Here is a 15,955-nt window from a genome sequence, read left to right as displayed (position 1 = left end):
ACTAATTGGTTCCACATGGAGACACCAGCTCTATATATTCTTATTTTCTAGGGAGAAAGCTAGAGGAACTGCAGCAAACAAACATGATATTTCTGTTTGTATAGATGACATTTTGTCTACTTGCCTAATGAAAAGACTTTGCTTTTCTCCAAAAGCTTTTACTGTGGTTTTCTCGGTCCATTGCATACGAATTCCACACCACTTTGTCCGGATTTGACTGGATGAAACCTGAAATATCCAGTTTTGTTTTGGCTGACTCAATCCCAGATATTGCTACAGCCTCTGTGTTTGTGTTTTCTGGATATTATTGACGGACTTTATTGTTTTGAATGTTTTTTATCGGGGAACATTTTATTTTGAGCTTGGACACAATAATTAGTTCAACATGGAGACACCAGCTCTGCACATTCTTATTTTCTATGGAGAAAGCTAGAGGAACTGTGGCAAACAAACATGATATTTCTGTTTGTATAGATGACATTTAATGCACCTAAACGAAGAAAAGACTTTGCTTTTCTCCAAAACCATTTTGACCTTTTTTACCTCGGTCCATTGCATACGAATTTCACACTAGTTTGTCCAGATATGACTGGATGAAACCGGAAATATCCGGTTTTGTTTTCACTAACTCAATCCCAGATATTGCTACAGCCTCTTTGTTTGTGTATTCCTGATATTATCCACGGACTTTATTGTTTTGAATGTTTTTTTCTCAAGGAACATTTCATTTTGTGCTTGGAAACTCTAATTGGTTCCACAAGGAGACACCAGCTCTAATCATTCGTATTTTCAAGGGAGAAAGCTATAAGAATTGCGACAAACAAACATTATATTTCTGTTTGTATCGATGACATTTTATCTACTCGCCTAAGGAAAAGACTTTGCTTTTCTCCAAAACCATTTTTACTGTGATTTTCTTCGTCCATTGCATACGAATTCCACACCACTTTTTCCAGATATGACTGGATGAAACCGGAAATCCCCGGTTTTGTTTTGGCTAACTCAGTCCTAGATATTTTTACCGCCTCTGTGTTTCTGTATTCCTGATATTATCAACGGACTTTATTGTTTTGAATGTTTTTTATCGGGGAACATTTTATTTTCAGCTTGGATACAGTAATTGGTTCCACATGGAGACACCAGCTCTACACATTTGTATTTTCTAAGGAGAAAGCTAGAGGAACTACGGCAAACAAACAAGATATTTCTATTTGTATCGATGACATTTTATGCACTTGTCTAACGAAAAGACTTTGCTTTTCTCAAAACCGTTTGTACTGTGATTTTCTCGGGCCATTGCATAAGAATTCCACACTGTCCGGATATGACTGGGTGAAACCGGAAATCTCCGGTTTTGTTTTGGCTAACTCAATCCCAGATATTGTTACAGCTTCTGTGTTTGTGTATTCCTGATATTATCCACGGACTTTATTGTTTTGAATGTTTTTTCTCAGGGAACATTTAATTTTGTGGTTGGAAACTATAATTGGTTTCACATGGAGACAACAGCTCTATACATTTGTATTTTCTACGGAGAAAGCTAGATGAACTGCGGCAAACAAACCTGATATTTCTGTTTGTATAGATGACATTTTATGCACTTGTCAAACGAAAAGACTTTGCTTTTCTCCAAAACCATGTTAACTGTGATTTTCTCGGTCCATTGCATAGGAATTCCACACCAGTTTGTCCGGATATGACGGGATGAAACCAGAAATAACCGGTTTTGTTTTGGCTAACTCAATCCCAGATATTGCTACAGCCTCCGTGTTTGTGTTTTCTGGATATTATCGATGGACTTATGGTTTTGAATGTTTTCATCAGAGAATATTTAATTTTTACCGTAGAAACACTAATTGGTTAATCATGGGGACACTAGCTCTACACATTCGTATTTTCTAGGGAGAAAGCTAGAGGAACTGTGTCAAAAAAACATGATATTTCTGTTTGTCTAGATGACATTTTATGCACTTGCCTAACAAAAAGACTTTCCTATTCTCCAAAACCATTTTTATGTGATTTTCTCGATCCATTGCATATCAATTCCACAACACTTTGTCCGGATATGACTGGATGAAACCGGACACATCCAGTTTTGATTTGGCTAACTCAATCCCAGATATTGCTACAGCTTCTGTTTTTGTGTATTCCTGATATTATCCACGGACTTTATTGTTTTGATGTTTTTTTATCAGGGAACATTTAATTTTGTGCTGCGAAAAACTAATTGGTTCCACATGGAGACACCAGCTCTACATATTCGTATTTTCTGCATATTATTGACGGAGTTTATTGTTTTGAATGTTTTTTATCGGGGAACATTTTATTTTGAGCTTGGATACAATAATTAGTTCAACATGGAGACACCAGCTCTGCACATTCGTATTTTCTATGGAGAAAGCTAGAGGAACTGCGGCAAACAAACATGATATTTCTGTTTTTATAGATGACATTTGATGCACTTACCCAATGAAAAGGCTTTGCTTTTCTCCAAAACCATTTTGACTGTTTTTACCTCGGTCCATTGCATACGAATTCCACACTAGTTTGTCCGGATATGACTGGATGAAACCGGAAATATCCGGTTTTGTTATCGCTAACTCAATCCCAGATATTGCTACAGCCTCTTTGTTTGTGTATTCCTGATATTATCCACGGACTTTATTGTTTTGAACGTTTTTTTCTCAAGGAACATTTCATTTTGTGCTTGGAAACTCTAATTGGTTCCACAAGGAGACTCCAGCTCTAAAATTTGTATTTTCTTGGGAGAAAACCAGAGGAACTGCGGCAAACATACATGATATTTCTGTTTGTATAGATCACATGTTATGCACTTGCCTAACGAAATCTCTTTGCTTTTCTCCAGAACAATTTTTACTGTGATTTTCTCGGTCCATTGCATACGAATTCCACATCACTTTGTCCGGATATGACTGGATGAAACCGGAAATTTCCGGTTTTGTTTTGGCTAACTCAATCCCAGTTATTGTTCCAGCCTCTGTGTTTCTGTATTCCTGATATTATCAATGGATTTTATTGTTTTGAATGTTTTTTATCAGGGAACATTTAATTTTGTGGTAGGAAACTCAAATTGGTTCCACATGGAGACACCAGCTCTACACATTTGTATTTCCTACGGAGAAGGCTGGATGAACTTCGGCAAACAAACATGATATTTCTGTTTGTATAGATGACATTTTATGCACTTGTCAAACGAAAAGTCTTTGTTTTTCTCCAAAACCATGTTAACTGTGATTTTCTCGGTGCATTGCATAGGAATTGCATTCCAGTTTGTCCGGATATGACGGAATGAAACTGGAAATATCCGGTTTTGTTTTGGCTAACTCAATCCCAGATATTGCTACAGCCTCTGTGTTTGTGTTTTCTGGATATTATCGAGGACTTTATTGTTTTGAAAGTTTTTTATTGAGGAACATTTTATTTTGAGCTTGGATACAGTAATTGGTTCCACATGGAGACACCAGCCCTACATATTCGTATTTTCTAGGTAGAAAGCTAGAGGAACTGTGGCAAACAAACATGATATTTCTGTTTGTATAGATGACATTTAATGCACCTAAACGAAGAAAAGACTTTGCTTTTCTCCAAAACCATTTGTACTGTGATTTTCTCGATCCATTGCATACGAATTCCACACCAGTTTGTCTGGATATGACTGGATGAAACCGGAAATATCCGGTTTTGTTTTGGCTGACTCAATCCCAGATATTGCTACAGCCTCTGTGTTTGTGTTTTCTGGATATTATCAACGGACTTTATTGTTTTGAATGTTTTTTATCAAGGAACATTTCATTTTGTGCTTGGAAACTATAATTGGTTCCACAAGGAGACACCAGCTCTACATATTTGTTTTTTCTAGGGAGAAAGCTAGAGGAACTGCGGCAAACGAACATGATATTTCTGTTTGTCTAGATGACATTTTATCTACTCGCCTAAGGAAAAGACTTTGCTTTTCTCCAAAACCATTTTTACTGTGATTTTCTTGGTCCATTGCATACGAATTCCACACCACTTTTTCCAGATATGACTGGATGAAACCGGAAATCCCCGGTTTTGTTTTGGCTAACTCAATCCCAGATATTTTTACCGCCTCTGTGTTTCTGTATTCCTGATATTATCAACGGACTTTATTGTTTTGAATGTTTTTTATCGGGGAACATTTTATTTTCAGCTTGGATACAGTAATTGGTTCCACATGGAGACACCAGCTCTACACATTTGTATTTTCTTTTTTTTTATTAAACTTTTATTTAATGAATATAAATTTCCAAAATATAGCTTATGGGTTACAATGGCTTCCCCCCTCCCATAACTTCCCTCCCGTCCCCAACCCTCCCCCCTCCCGCTCCCTTTCCCCTTCCATTCATGTATAGATTCATTATCAATTCTCTTTGTATACAGAAGATCAATTTAGTATATATTAGGTAAATATTTCAACATTTTGCCCATATAGCAATATCAAGTGAAAAAACTACCATTGGATTACTAATTATAGCATTAAGTAGCAATGTACAGCACATTAAAGACAGAGATCCTACATAATTTTTTTTTCAAAATAATTAATTTTCTATGCCATTTCCATTTTAACACCAGGTTGTTTTTTGTTTTTTTTTTTTTCATTTCCCACTCTCTTTATATACAGAAGATCACTTCAGTATATAATTAGCAAAGACCTCATCAGTCTGCGCCCACACAGAAATGCAAAGTATAAAAATACTGTTTCAGTACCAGTCATAGCATCACTTGGCTTTAGACGACACATTAGGGACAGATCCCGCATGGGGTGTAAGTACACAGTGACTCCTGTTGCTGACTTAACAATTTGACACTCCTGTTCATGGCGTCAGTAATCTCCCTAGGCTCTAGTTGTGAGTTGTGAGAAAGCTAGAGGAACTGCCACAAACAAACAAGATATTTCTGTTTGTATCAATGACATTTTATGCACTTGCCTAACGAAAAGAATTTGCTTTTCTCCAAAGCCATTTTTACTGTGATTTTCTCGGTCCATTGCATAAGAATTCCACACCCCTTTGTCCGGATTGACTGGATGAAAACAGAAATCTCCGTTTTTTTTTTGGCTAACTCAACTCCAGATATGGCTACAGCTTCTGTGTTTGTGTATTCCTGATATTATCCACAGACTTTATTGTTTTGAATGTTTTTTTTCAGGGAACATTTAATTTTGTGCTTGGAAACACTAATTGTTTCCACATGGATACACCAGATCTACACATGCATATTTTCTACGGAAAAGCTAGAGGAACTGCGGCAAACAAACATGATATTTCTCTTTGTATCGATGGCATTTTATGCACTTGCCTAACGAAAAGACTTGCTTTTCTCCAAAATCATTTTTACTGTGATTTTCTCAGTCCATTGCATACGAATTCCACACCAGTTTGTCTGGATATAACTTGATGAAACCAGAAATATCTGGCTGTGTTTTTGCTAACTCAATCTGAAATATTGATACAGCCTCTGTTTTTGTGTATTCCTGATATTATCCACAGACTTTATTATTTTCAATGTTTCTTTTCAGGGAACATTTAATTTTTTGCTTTGAAACACTAATTGGTCCATCATCAGAACACCAGCTCTACACATTCGTATTTTCTACGGAAAACCTAGAGGAACTGCGGCAAACAAACATGATATTTCTCTTTGTAACGATGACATTTTCTGCAGTTGCCTAGCGAAAAGACTTTGCTTTTCTCCAAAACCATATTTACTGTGATTTTCTCGTTCCATTGCATACGAATTCCACACCATTTGTCCGGATATGACTGGATGAAACCAGAAATATCTGGTGGTGTTTTGGCTAACTCAATCCCAGATATTGCTACAGCCTTTGTGAATGTGTATTCCTTACATTATCCACCGACTTTATTTTTTTGAATCTTTTTTTCAGGGAACATTTTTTTTTTCTGCTTGGAAACAATAATTCGTTCCACATGGAGACACCAGCTCTACAGATTCGTATTTTCCAGGGAGAAAGCTAGAGGAACTGCGGCAAACAAACATGATATTTCTGTTTGTGTAGATGACAATTTATGCACTTGCCAAAGAAAAGACTTTGCTTTTCTCCAAAACCATTTTTCTTTGATTTTCTCAGTCCATTTCATACAAATTCCACACCACTTTGTCCAGATATGACTGGAAGAAACAGGAAATATCCGGTTCTGTTTTGGATAACTCAATCACAGGTATTGCTACAGACACTGTGTTTGTGTATTCCTGATATTATCCACAGACTTTATTATTTTGAATATTTTTTTTCGGGGAACATATTTTTTTTTTTTGTGCTTGGAAACCCTAATTCATTCCACATGGAGACACCAGCCCTACACATTCATATTTTCTAGGGAGAAAGCTAGAGGAACTGCAGCAAAGAAACATGATATTTCTCTTTGTATAGATGATATTTTATGCACTTGCCTAATGAAAAGACTTTGCTTTTCTCCAAAGCATTTGTCCTGTGATTTTCTCTGTCCACTGCTTACGAATTCCACACCAGTTTGTCTGGATATGACTGGATGAAACCGGAAATATCCGGTTTTGTTTTGACTAACTCAAACCGAAATATTGTGAAACCTCTGTGTTTGGGTTTTCTGGATATTATCTATGGAGTTTATGGTTTTGAATATTTTTTATCAGGGAACATTTAACTTCATACCGTTGAAACACTAATTGGTTCATCATGGGAACACCAGCTCTACACATTTGTATGTTATATGGAGAAAGCTAGAGGAACTGCGGCAAACATAGATGATATTTCTGTTTGTATAGATGACATTTTATGCACTTGACTGTTGAAAACACTTTGCTTTTCTCCAAAACCATTTTTACTGTGATTTTCTCAGTCCATTGCATACGAATTCCACACCATTTGTCCGGATATGACTAAATGAAACCATAAATATCTGGCTGTGTTTTGGCTAACTCATTCCGAAGTATTGCTACAGCCTCTGTGTTTGTGTATTCCTGATATTATCAGTGGACTTTATATTTTTCAATAATTTTTTCAGGGAACATTTAATTTTGTGCTTGGAAACACTAATTGGTTCTACGTGGAGACACCAGCTCTACACATTCGTAATTTATAGGGAGATAGCTAGATGAACTTCGGCAAACAAACATGATATTTCTGTTTGTATCGATGACATTTTATGCACTTGCCTAACGAAAAGACTTGCTTTTCTCCAAAACTATTTGTGCTGTGATTTTCTCGGTCCATTGCATACGAATTCTAAACCACTTTGTCCGGATATGACTGGATGAAACCAGAAATATCTGGTTGTGTTTTGGCTAATGCAATCACAGATATTGCTGTGATTTTTTCGGTGCATTGCATTGCATACGAATTCCACACCAGTTTGTCCGGATATGACTTGATGAAACCGGAAATCCGGTTTTGTTTTGGCTAATTCAATCCCAGATTTTGCTATAGACTCTGTGTGTGTGTTTTCCGCATATTAACCACGGACTTTATTGTTTTGAATGTTTTTTAGCAGGGAACATTTAATTCTTTTCTTGGAAAAACTAATTGTTTCCACATGGAGACACCTGCTCTACACATTCGTTATTTCTAGGGAGATAGCTAGAGGAACTGCGGTAAACAAACATGATATTTCTGTTTTTAAGGATGATATTTTATCTACTTGCCTAATGAAAAGACTTCGCTTTTCTCCAAAACCCTTTTTACTGAGATTTTCTCGGTCCATTGCATACGAATTCCACACCAGTTTGTCCAGATATGACTGGATGAAACCGGAAGTATTCGGTTTTGTTTTGGCTAACTCAATCCCAGATATTGCTACAGCCTCTTTGTTTGTGTTTTCTGTATATTATCAATGGACTTTAATATTTTGAAATTTTTTTATCGGGAAACATTTTATTTTGAGCTTGGATACAGTAATTGGTTCCACATGGAAACACCAGCTCTGCACATTTGTAATTTCTAGGGAGAAAGCTAGAGGAACTGCGGCAAACAAACATGATATTTCTGTTTGTATAGATGACATTCTCTGCACTTGCCTAAAGAAAAGACTTTGCTTTTCTCCAAAACCATTTTTACTGTGATTTTCTCGGTCCACTGCATACGGATTCCACAGGAGTTTCTCCGGATATGATTGGATAAAGCCAGAAATATCCAGTATTATTTTGGCTAAGTCAATCCCAGATATTGCTACAGCATTTGTTTTGTGTTTTCCGGATATTACCCACGGACTTTATTGTTTGAATGTTTTTTATCAGGGAACATTTAATTTTGTACCGTTGAAACACAAATTGGTTCATCATGGGGCACCAGCTCTACACATTCCTATTTTCTTGGGAGAAAGCTAGAGGAACTGCAGCAAACAAGCATGATAGTTCTGTTTGTCTAGATGACATTTTATGCACTTTCCTAACGAGAAGACTTTGCTTTTCACCAAAAACATATTTACTGTGATTTTCTTGGTCCGTTGCATACTAATTCCAAAGCAGTTTGTCCGGATATGACTGGATGAAACCGGAAATATCAGGTTTTGTTTTAGCTAACTCAATCCCAGATATTGCTACAGCCTCTGTGTTTGTGTTTTTTGTATATTATCAATGGACTTTATTCTTTTGAAAGTTTTTTATTGGGGAACATTTTATTTTGAGCTTGGATACAGTAATTGGTTCCACATGGAGACACCAGCGCTACATATTCGTATTTTCATGGAGAAAGGTACAGGAACTGCGGCAAACAAACATGATATTTCTGTTTGTATAGATGACATTTTATGCACTTGCCTAACGGAAAGACTTTGCTTTTCTCCAAAACCATTTTACTGTGATTTTCTCGGTCGATTGCATATGAATTCCACAACACTATATCCGGCTAGGACTGGATGGAACCGAAAATATCAGGTTTTGTTTTGGCTAACTCAATCACAGATATTACAACAGCCTCTGTGTTTGTGTTTTCTGGATATTATCAATGGACTTTATTGTTTTGAATGTTTTTATCAGGGAACATTTAATTTTGTACCGTAGAAACACTAATTGGTTCATCATGGGGACACCAGCTCTACATATTCGTATTTTCTTGGGAGAAAGCTAGAGGAACTGCGGCAAACAAACATGATATTTCTGTTTCTATTGATGGTATTTTATCAACTTGCCTAATGAAGAAACTTTGCTTTTCTCCAAAACCATTTTTACTGTGATTTTCTCAGTCCATTGCATACGAATTCCACAGCAGTTTGTCTGGATATGACTGGATGAAACCACCAATATGCAGTTTTTTTTTGGCTAACTGAATCCCAGATATTGCTACAGCCTCTGTGTTTGTGTACTCCTGATATTATCCACAGACTTTATTGTTTTGAATGTTTTTTATCAGGGAACATTGAATTTTGTGCTGCGAAACACTAATTGGTTCCTCATGGAGACACCAGCTCTAAATATTTGTATTTTCTAGGGAGAAAGCTAGAGGAACTGCGGCAAACAAACATGATATTTCTGTTTGTTTAGATGACATTTTATGCACTTGCCGAACGAAAAGTCTTTGCTTTTCTCCAAAACCATTTGTACTGTGATTTTCTTGATCCATTGCATACCAATTCCACACCAGTTTGTCCGGATATGAGTGGATGAAACCGGAAATATCCGGTTGTGTTTTGGCTAACTCAATCCGGAATATTGCTCCAGCCTCTGTGTTTGTGTTTTCTGGATATTATCAATGGACTTTATTGTTTTGAAAGTTTTTATCAGTGAACATTTTATTTTGGGCTTGGATACAGTATTGGTTTCACATGGAGACACCAGCTCTACGTATTATTATTTTCTAGGTAGAAAGCTGGAGGAATTGCGAAAACAAACATGATATTTCTGATTGTATATATGACATTTTATGCACTTGCCTAACGAAAATACTTTGCTTTTCTCCAAAACCATTTTTATTGTGATTTTCTCGGAACATTGTATATGAATTCCACACCAGATTGTCCGGATATGACTGGATGAAACCGGAAATATCCGGTTGTGTTTTAGCTAACTTAATCAGAAATATTTTGAAAGCCCCTATGTTTGTGTTTTCTGGATATTATCGATGGACTTTATTGTTTTGAATGTTTTTTTTTATCAGGGAACATTTAATTTTGTGCTTGGAAACACTAATTGGTTCCACATGGAGATACCAGCGCTGCACATTCGTATTTTCTAGGGAGAAAGCTAGAATAACTGCGGCAAACAAACATGATATTTCTGTTTGTATAGATGACATTTTATGCACTTGCCTATCGAAAAGTCTTTCCTTTTCTCTAAAACCATTTTTACTGTGATTTTCTCGGTCCATTGCATATGAATTCCACACCACTATGTCCGGATATGACTGGAGGAAACCAGAAATGTCCGGTTGTGTTTTGGCTAACTCAATTCGAAATATTGTGAAAGCCTCTGTGTTTGAGTTTTCTGGATATTATCGATGGACTTTATTGTTTTGAATGTTTTTATAAGGGAACATTTAATTTTGTACCGTTGGAACACTAATTGGTTCATCATGGGTGCACCAGCTCTACTCATTCGTATTTTCTAGGTAGAAAGCTAGAGGAACTGCGGCAAACAAACATGATATTTCTGTTTGTATCGATGACATTTTATGCACTTGCCTAATGAAAAGACTTGCTTTTCCCCAAAACCATTTTTACTGTGATTTTCTTGGTCCATTGCATACGAATTCCACACCAGATTGTCCGGATATGACTGGATGAAAATAGAAATATCCGATTGTGTTTTGGCTAACTCATTGAAATATTGTGAAGGCTCTGTGTTTGTTTGTTCAGGATATTATCGATGGTCTTTATTGTTTTTAATGTTCTTATAAGGGAACATTTAATTTTGTGCTTGGAATCACTAATTGGTACCGCATGGAGATAGCAGCTCTACACATTCGTACTTTCTAGGGAGAAAGCTAGAGGAACTGTGGCAAACAAACATGATATTTCTGTTTGTATAGATGACATTTTGTGCACTTGCCTAACGAAAAGATTTGCTTTTCTCCAAAACCATTTTTACTGTGATTTTCTCGGTCCATTGCATAGGAAGTCCACAACAGTTTGTCCGGATATGACTGGATGAAACCGGAAATATCCGGTTTTGTTTTGGCTAACTCAATCCCAGATAATGCTAAAGCCTCTGTGTATCTGTATTCCTAATATTATCCACGGAGTTTATTGTTTTGAATATTTTTTATCAGGGATTATTAAGTTTTGTGCTTCGAAACACTAATTGGATCCACATGGAGACACCAGCTCTACATATTCGCATTTTCTACGGAGAAAGGTAGAGCAACTGCGGCAAACAAACATGATATTTCTGTTTGTATCGATGACATTTTATGCAGTTGCCTAACGAAAAGGTTTTGCTGTTCTCCAAAACCATTTTTACTGTGATTTTCTCGGTCCATTGCATATGAATTCCACTCCAGATTGTCCGGATATGACTGGATGAAAATAGAAATATCTGATTGTGTTTTGGCTAACTCAATCCAAAATATTTTGAAAGTCTCTGTGTTTGCTTGTTCTTGATATTATCGATGGTCTTTATTGTTTTGAATGTTTTTATCAGGGAACATTTAATTTTCTGCTTGGAACACTAATTGGTTCCACATGGAGACAGCATCTCTACACATTCGTACTTTCTAGGGAGAATGCTAGAGGAACTGCGGCAAACAAACATGATATTTCTGTTTGTATAGATGACATTTTGTGCACTTGCCTAATGAAAAGACTTTGCTTTTCTCCAAAACCATTTGTACTGTGATTTTCACGGTCCATTGCATGGGAAGTCCACAAAAGTTTGTGCAGATATGACTGGATGAAAACGGAAATATCCGGTTTTGTTTTGGCTAATTCAATCCCAGATAATGCTAAAGCCTCTGTGTATCTGTATTCCTAATATTATCCACGGAGTTTATTGTTTTGAATATTTTTTATCAGGGATTATTAATTTTGTGCTTCGAAACACTAATTGGATCCACATGGAGACACCAGCTCTACATATTCGCATTTTCTACGGAGAAAGGTAGAGGAATTGCGGCAAACAAACATGATAGTTTTGTTTGTATAGATGACATTTTATGCACTTGCCTAACGAAAAGACTTTGCTTTACTCCAAAACCATTTTTACTGTGATTTTCTCAATACATTGCATACGAAGTCCACACCAGTTTGTCTGGGTATGACTTGATGAATCCGGAAATATCCGGTTTTGTTATGGCTAACTCAATCCCAGATATTACTACAGCATCGCAGTTTGTGTTTTCTGGATATTATCAATGGACTTTATTGTTTTGAATGTTTTTTATTGGGGAACATTTTATTTTGAGCTTGGATACAGTAATTGGTTCCACATGGAGACACCAGCACTGCACATTCGTATTTTCTAGGAAGAGTGCTAGAGGAACTGCAGCAAACAAAATGATGTTTCTGTTTGTATCGATGACATTTTATGCACTTGCCTAACGAAAAGACTTTGCTTTTCTCCAAAACAATTTTTACAGTGATTTTCTCGGTCCATTGCATATGAATTCCAAAGGACTTTCTCCGCATATGACTGGATGAAACCGGAAATATCCGGTTGTGTTTTGGCTAACTCAATGCAAAATATTGTGAAAGCCTCTGTGTTTGTGTTTTCTGGATACTATCGATGGACTTTACTATTTTGAAATTTTTTATCAGGGAACATTTCATTTTGTACCATAGAAACACTAATTGGTTCATCATGCTGACACCAGCTCTAAATATTCGTATTTTCTAGGGAGAAACTAGAGGAACTGCGGCAAACAAACATGATATTTCTGTTTGTCTAGATGACATTTTATGCACTTGCCTAACGAAAAGACTTTGCTTTTCTCCAAACCATTTTTACTGTGATTTTCTCGGCCCATTGCATACGAATTCCACACCAGTTTCTGCGGATATGACTGGAAGAAACCAAAAATATCTGGTTTTGTTTTGGCTAACTCAATCCCAGATATTGCTACAGCCTCTGTGTTTGTGTATTCCTGATATTATCCACGGACTTTATTGCTTTGAATTTTTTTACCAGGGAACATTAAGTTTTGTGCTTGGAAACACTAATTGGTTCCACATGGAGACACTAGCTCTAAACATTCTTATTTGCTAGCGAGAAAGCTAGAGGAACTTCGACAAACAAACATGATATTTATGTTTGTGTAGATGACACTTTATGCAGTTGCCTAACGAAAAGTCTTTGCTTTTCTCCAAAACCATTTTTACTGTGATTTTCTCGGTCTATTGCATACGAATTCCACACCATTGTCCATATATGACTGGATGAAACCAGAAATATCGGGTTTTGGCTTGGCTAACCCAATGCCAGATATTGCTACAGCCTCTGTGTTTGTGTATTCCTGATATTATCTACGGACTTTATGGTTTTGAATGTTTTTTTATCAGAGAACATTTAATTTTGTGCTTGGAAACACTAATTGGTGCAACATTGAGACACCAGCTCTACAGATTCGTATATTCTAGGGAGAATGCTAGAGGAACAGCGACAAACAAACATGATATTTCTGTTTGTATAGATGACATTTTATGCACTTGCCTAACGAAAAGACTTTGCTTTTCTGGGAAACCATTTTTACTAGTTTGTCCGGATATGACTGGATGAAACCGGAAGTATTCGGTTTTGTTTTGGCTAACTCAATCCCAGATATTGCTACAGCCTCTTTGTTTGTGTTTTCTGGATATTACCAATGGACTTTAATATTTTGAAATTTTTTTATCGGGGAACATTTTATTTTGAGCTTGGATACAGTAATTGGTTCCACATGGAAACACCAGCTCTGCACTTTCGTAATTTCTAGTGAGAAAGCTAGAGGGACTGCGGCAAACAAACATGATATTTCTGTTTGTATCGATGACATTTTATGCACTTCCTAACGAAAACACTTTGCTTTTCTACAAAAGCATTTTTACTGTGATTTTCTCGGTCCATTGCATACGAGATCCACATCACTTTGTCCGGATATGACGGGATGAAACCAGAAATATCTGGTTATGTTTTGACTAACTCAATCCGAAATATTGCTACAGCCTGTGTGTTTGTGTATTCCTGATATTATCCACGGACTTCATTTTTTTTGAATGTTTTTTTTTTTCTGGTAACATTTAATTTTTTGCTTGGAAACACTAATTGGTTCCACATGGAGACACCAGCTCTACACATTCGTGTTTTCTAGGGAGGAACTGTGGTAAACAAACATGATATTTCTGTTTGTATAGATGACATTTTATGCACTTGCCAAATGAAAAGACTTTGCTTTTCTCCAAAACCATTTTTACTGTGATTTTCTCGGTCCATTGCATATGAATTCCACACCAGTTTGTCCGGATATGACTGGATAAAGCCAGAAATATCCAGTTTTATTTTGGCTAAGTCAATCCCAGATATTGCTGCAGACTCTGAGTTTGTTTTTTCTGGATATTATCGATGGGCTTTTTTTTTTTGAATGTTTTTTATCGGGGAATATTTTATTTTGAGCTTGGATAGAGTAATTGGTTCCACCTGGATACACCAGCTCTACATTTTGTATTTTCTAGGGAGAAAGCTTGAGGAACTGCTGAAAACAAACATAAATATGGTTTTGGAGTAAACAAAGTCTTTTCGTTAGGCCAGTCCATCTATAATATCCAGAAAACACAAACACAGTGGCTGTAGCAATACCTGGGATTGAGTTAGCCAAATCAAAACCAGATATTTCTGGTTTCATCCAGTCCTATCCGGCCAACGTGGTGTGGAATGCGTATGCAATGGACTGAGAAAATAACAGTAAATTGGTTTTGGAGAAAAGCAAAGTCTTTTCATTAGGCAAGTGCATAAAATATAATCGATACAAGCAGAAATATCATGTTCGTTTGTCGCAGTTTCTGTAGCTTTCTCCCTAGAAAATAAGAATGTGCAGAGCTTGTGTCTCCATGTGGAACCAATTAGAGATTCCAACCAAAAATTAAATGTTCCCTGATAAAAAACATACAAAACAATAAATTCGGTGGATTATATCAGGAATACACATACACAAAGTCTGTAGCAATATCTGGGATTGAGTTAGCCAAAACAAAACCGGATATTTCCGGTTTCATCCAGTAATATCCGGACAAACTGGTGTGGAATTTGTATGCAATGTACTGAGAAACTCACAGTAAAAATGGTTTTGGCGAATAGCTAAGTGTTTTTGTTAGGCAACCGCATAAAATGTCATCGATACAAACAGAAATATCATGTTTGCTTGCCGCAGTTCCTCGAGCTTTCTCCATAGAAAATACGAATGTATAGAGCTGCTGTCCCCATGATGAACCAATTAGTGTGTCTAAGATACAAAATTAAATATGCCCTGATAAAAACAGTCAAAACAATAAAATACTTCGATAATATCCAGAAAACACAAACACAGAAACTTTCACAATTTTTTGGATTGAGTTAGCCAAAACACAACCGGATATTTCTGGTTTCTTCCAGTCATATCCGGACAAAGTGGTGTGGAATTCGCATGCAATGCACCGAGAAAATCACAGTACAAATGGTTTTGGAGTAAAGCAAAGTCTTTTCGTTAGGCAAGTGCATAAAATGTCATCGATACAAACAGAAATATCATGTTTGTTTGCCGCAGTTCCTCTAGCTTTCTCCTTAGAAAATATGACTGTGTAGAGCTGGTGCCCCCATGATGAACCAATTAGTGTTTCTACAGTACAAAATGAAATGTTACCTGATAAAAAACACTCAAAACTATAAAGTCCATCGATAATATCCAGAAAACACAAACACAGAAACTTTCACAATTTTTTGGATTGAGTTAGCCAAAACACAACCGGATATTTCTGGTTTCATCCAGTCATATCCGGACAAAGTGCTGTGGTATTCGTATGCAATGGGCTAAGAAAAT

The sequence above is a fragment of the Lepus europaeus genome, unplaced genomic scaffold (genome assembly GCF_033115175.1).
Source record: "Lepus europaeus isolate LE1 unplaced genomic scaffold, mLepTim1.pri SCAFFOLD_281, whole genome shotgun sequence".
NCBI classification, from domain to species: Eukaryota; Metazoa; Chordata; class Mammalia; order Lagomorpha; family Leporidae; genus Lepus; species Lepus europaeus.
Note: the sequence above shows the minus strand (reverse complement) of the source record.